This window comes from Pezoporus wallicus, unplaced genomic scaffold (genome assembly GCF_028554395.1).
Source record: "Pezoporus wallicus isolate ANWC-B61680 ecotype Strahan unplaced genomic scaffold, APGP_CSIRO_Pwel_v1 contig_9511, whole genome shotgun sequence".
NCBI lineage: Eukaryota > Metazoa > Chordata > Aves > Psittaciformes > Psittacidae > Pezoporus > Pezoporus wallicus.
In genome coordinates, this window is record NW_026638668.1 from 1 (window position 1) to 4,187 (window position 4,187).

Below are 4,187 nucleotides of genomic sequence, written 5' to 3' on the forward strand. Positions count from 1 at the left end.
CAGTTTGTTGGGGATTGAGCGTAGGATTGCGTATGCGAATAGGAAGTACCACTCTGGCTTGATGTGTGAGGGGGTTACTAGGGGGTTTGCTGGTGTAAAGTTTTCGGGGTCTCCTAGGAGGTTTGGTGAAAATAGGGCGATGGTGGTGAGTAGGAGAAGTATAATTGAAAACCCTATGAGATCTTTTAGGGAGAAGCATGGGTAGAATGGGATTTTGTCGCAGTTTGATGAGATGCCTAGGGGGTTGTTTGATCCTGATTCATGGAGGAAGGTTAGGTGAATGAGGACTAGGCTGGCAATGATGAATGGGAGTAGGAAGTGTAGGGCAAAGAATTGGGTTAGGGTGGGGTTGTCTACAGAGAATCCACCTCAGGCCCACTCTACTAGGGTTTGTCCTATATAGGGGATAGCGGAGAATAGGTTTGTAATGACTGTAGCCCCTCAGAACGATATTTGGCCTCATGGTAGGACGTAGCCCACGAAGGCTGTTGCTATGAGGGTGAGCAGGAGGATGACTCCGGTGTTTCAGGTTTCTTTGTATAGGTATGAGCCGTAATAGAAGCCTCGGGCGATGTGGAGGTAGATGCAGATAAAGAAAAATGAGGCTCCGTTTGCATGTTGGTTGCGGATTAGTCATCCGTATTGTACGTTTCGGCATGTGTTGGCCACGGATGAAAAGGCTAGGGAGGTGTCTGCGGTGTAGTGGGTAGCTAGGAGTAGGCCTGTTAGGATTTGTACTGTTAAGCAGATTCCTAGGAGGGATCCGAAGTTTCATCAGGCGGAGATGTTAGGGGGGGTTGGTAGATCGATTAGGGAGTTGTTTACTATTTTTAGTAGGGGGTGGTGTTTTCGTAGGTTGGGGGCCATTGGGGTTGGGTTTGGAGTTATAGGAATAATAGGATGGTTAGGATGGATAGTGCGGATGTTCCTAGGTATGTTTTGATTAGTCCTTTGTGTAGGGTAGTTGAAATTTTGGTTGTTATGACTTGTAGGTTGGCAAGTCCTTCTGGTCCTATTTTTTTGTATCAGGATAAGTCAATTAGGTTGTTGGCGATTTTTTGTCCGGTGTTTAGGAGGGCAGTGGAGCTTGGGCGGTGGGTTAGGGGGTTGTAATATCCTAGTGTGGAGGAGAAGTTTGAGTAGTGGTTTTGTTTGGGTTGGGTTATGGTGTGGGTTGAGGTTATGAGTTCTAGGGCGAGGATGGTGCCTAGAATTGTTACTATGATGGCTGCGGTTTTTGTTGTTGTTGGTATTGTTATTGGTGGGGTTTGTGTTGGGGTTATGTATGATGTGATGAGTAGGCCTGCTGTGATACTTCCTAAGGCCAGGCGGGTGATAGGGTTTGTGATTTGTGGGCTGTTTTCATTTATTGGGTTGATTGTTGGTATGCGGGTGAATTCTGTTTGTACTAGGAGGGTTATTCGTAGGCTGTATGTGGCGGTGAAGGTTGTGGCTAGGAGGGTTAGGAGAAGTGCTCAGGCGTTGAGGTGGGAGGTGTTTAGGTTTTCGATGATGAGGTCTTTTGAGAAGAATCCTGCTAGGAATGGGGTTCCTATTAGTGCGAGGTTTCCAATGGTTAGGCAAGAGGTGGTTGTTGGGAGTATTTTTTGGAGGCTTCCTATTTTTCAGATGTCTTGTTCTCCATTTAGGCTATGGATGATGGATCCTGAGCATAAGAATAGTATGGCCTTGAAGAAGGCATGGGTGGAGATATGGAGGAAGGCTAGTTGTGGGAGGTTGAGTCCGATGGTAACCATTATTAGTCCGAGTTGGCTGGATGTGGAGAAGGCGATGATTTTTTTGATATCGTTTTGTGTGAGGGCGCAGATGGCAGCGAATAGTGTGGACATGGCGCCTAGGCATAGGCATAAGGAGAGGGCTGTTTTGTTGTTCGTGAGTAGGGGGTGAGTACAAATGAGTAAGAAGATTCCAGCAACTACTATTGTGCTTGAGTGGAGTAGGGCAGAGACTGGGGTAGAGCCTTCTATGGCGGCTGGTAGTCAAGGGTGGAGGCCAAATTGAGCTGACTTTCCTGTAGCGGCTAGGATGAGGCCTAATAGGGGGAGTGTTGGGGTTTTTGTGGGGGAGAATATTTGTTGTATCTCTCATGAGTTTAAGGTGGAGGCAAGTCATGCCATGCTTAGGATAAGGCCAATATCGCCGATTCGGTTATAGAGTACGGCTTGTAGGGCTGCTGTGTTGGCTTCTGCCCGTCCATGTCATCAGCTGATTAGTAGGAAGGATATGATGCCGACTCCCTCTCAGCCGATGAAGAGGAGGAAGATGTTGTTGGCGAGGGTTAGTGTTATTATGGCGATTAGGAAGGTTGTTAAGTATGAGAAGAATTTTGTGATGTGTGGGTCTGATGCTATGTATGATATTGCAAATTGTAGGATGGATCATGTTACGAATAGGGCAATAGGAAAGAATATTATGGAGTACTGGTCTATTTTGAAGCTGAGTGGGATTTTGAAGTTTATTGTGAATTTTCATTCTCAGAGCGAGGTAATGTTGTCTAGTCCGGATTGTATAAATAGTGTTGTTGGTATTAGGCTGATAAAGAAGGCGTATTTGATGGTGAGGGTGATGGTCTTAGGGGAGTTTTGAAAGTTCTTTAGGAGGAGGGGAAGGAGTGTGGGTGTTAAGATGGTTGTGAGTGTGAGGATTATGAGAGTGGTAAGGAGTAGGGTTGTTTCCACTACTTTTACTTGGACTTGCACCAGGATGAGTGGTTCCTAAGACCAGTGGATTGCTCTTATCCTTTAAAAGTAAGGGGGCTGAGGTTTTAGGCTCAGATGCAAGAATTAGCAGTTCTTGTTGGTTCAACCTCCCCTCGGCAGGTAAGAAGAGTTTAACTTCTATTTTTAGGGTCACGGTCTAATGTTTGATTTAAACTATACTTGCATGAGAGGGGCCCTGAGATTAGCTCTGGTTTTAGGATGAGGAGGAGTAGGGGGAGGAGATGGAGGGTTATTAGTAGATGTTCTCGGGTAGTTGAGTTTTGGAGGGTTGTGATGTGGGGGGGCAGGGTTCCTCGTTGGGTGGTTGTTAGTATGAATAGTGTGTATGAGGCGGTTAGTAAGGTGGCTGTTCCAGTTAGGATGATGGTAGGGGGAGATCAATTGAATAGTGCAATTATGATGTTTAGTTCTGCTATAAGGTTTGTGGTTGGAGGCAGGGCTATGTTTGTTAGATTGGCTAGTAGTCATCAGGTGGCTATTAGGGGGAGGAGGGGTTGTAGTCCTTGGGTTAGGAGGAGGATGCGGCTGTGTGTGCGCTCATAGTTTGTGTTGGCTAGGCAGAATAGTATGGATGAGGTTAGACCATGTGAGATTATGAGAATTATGGCTCCTGAGAAGGATCAATGTGTTTGGATCATACATGCAGCGATGACTAGGCCTATGTGGCTTACGGAGGAGTAGGCGATGAGAGATTTTAGGTCGATTTGGCGTAGGCAGATGGAGCTGGTTATTAGTGCTCCTCACAGGGCGAGGGTTATGAATGGGTAGTGGAGGAGGCTGGTTAGGGATGGGTCTGTTAGGTAGGTGATACGTATAATGCCATATCCTCCTAGTTTGAGGAGTAGGGCGGCAAGTAGTATGGAGCCTGCAATTGGGGCTTCTACGTGGGCTTTTGGGAGCCAAAGGTGAAGGCCGTATAGTGGTGCTTTAACTATGAAAGCTGTGAGTAGGGCTTTGTTTAGGAGGGTGGTGGATCAGTAGTTGGTTGGTGAGGATGTGGGGGGGTGGGGGGAGAGTTTTAGGGTGGGGAAGTGTAGGGTGCCGGTTTGTGAATGTAGGTATAGGATTGCGATGAGTAAGGGGAGAGAGCTTATGAGTGTGTAGAAGAGGAGGTAAATGCCAGCGCTCAGGCGTTCTGGTTGACTTCCTCATCGTGTAATTAAGATTAATGTTGGGATTAGGGTTGCTTCAAAGGAGATGTAAAATATTATGAGTTCTGTGGTTGAGAAAGCTAGGATAATAAGGGGTTGTACTGCGATTAGGGTTGATGCGAAGATGCGTTTTCGTGTGGGTGGTTCGTGTTGTAGGTGGTTTTGGCTTGCTAGGATTATGAGTGGTATAAGTCAGCAGGATAGGACTAGTAGGGGGAGGATGTTTGGTCGATGCCTGTTCACTGGGTGAGGTTTTTGTATGGGTGGTATGAGGGGGTCAATCACTGCAGGCTCA

The 4,187-nt window shown here is 46.7% G+C and overlaps 1 pseudogene; it reads right to left on the reverse strand.

Annotated features, from left to right (window-relative positions):
* Positions 1-6: 6 nt before the first annotated feature.
* Positions 7-867, reverse strand: LOC130600458 (cytochrome b-like; annotated as a pseudogene).
* Between the last annotated feature and the right edge of the window lie 3,320 nt (positions 868-4,187).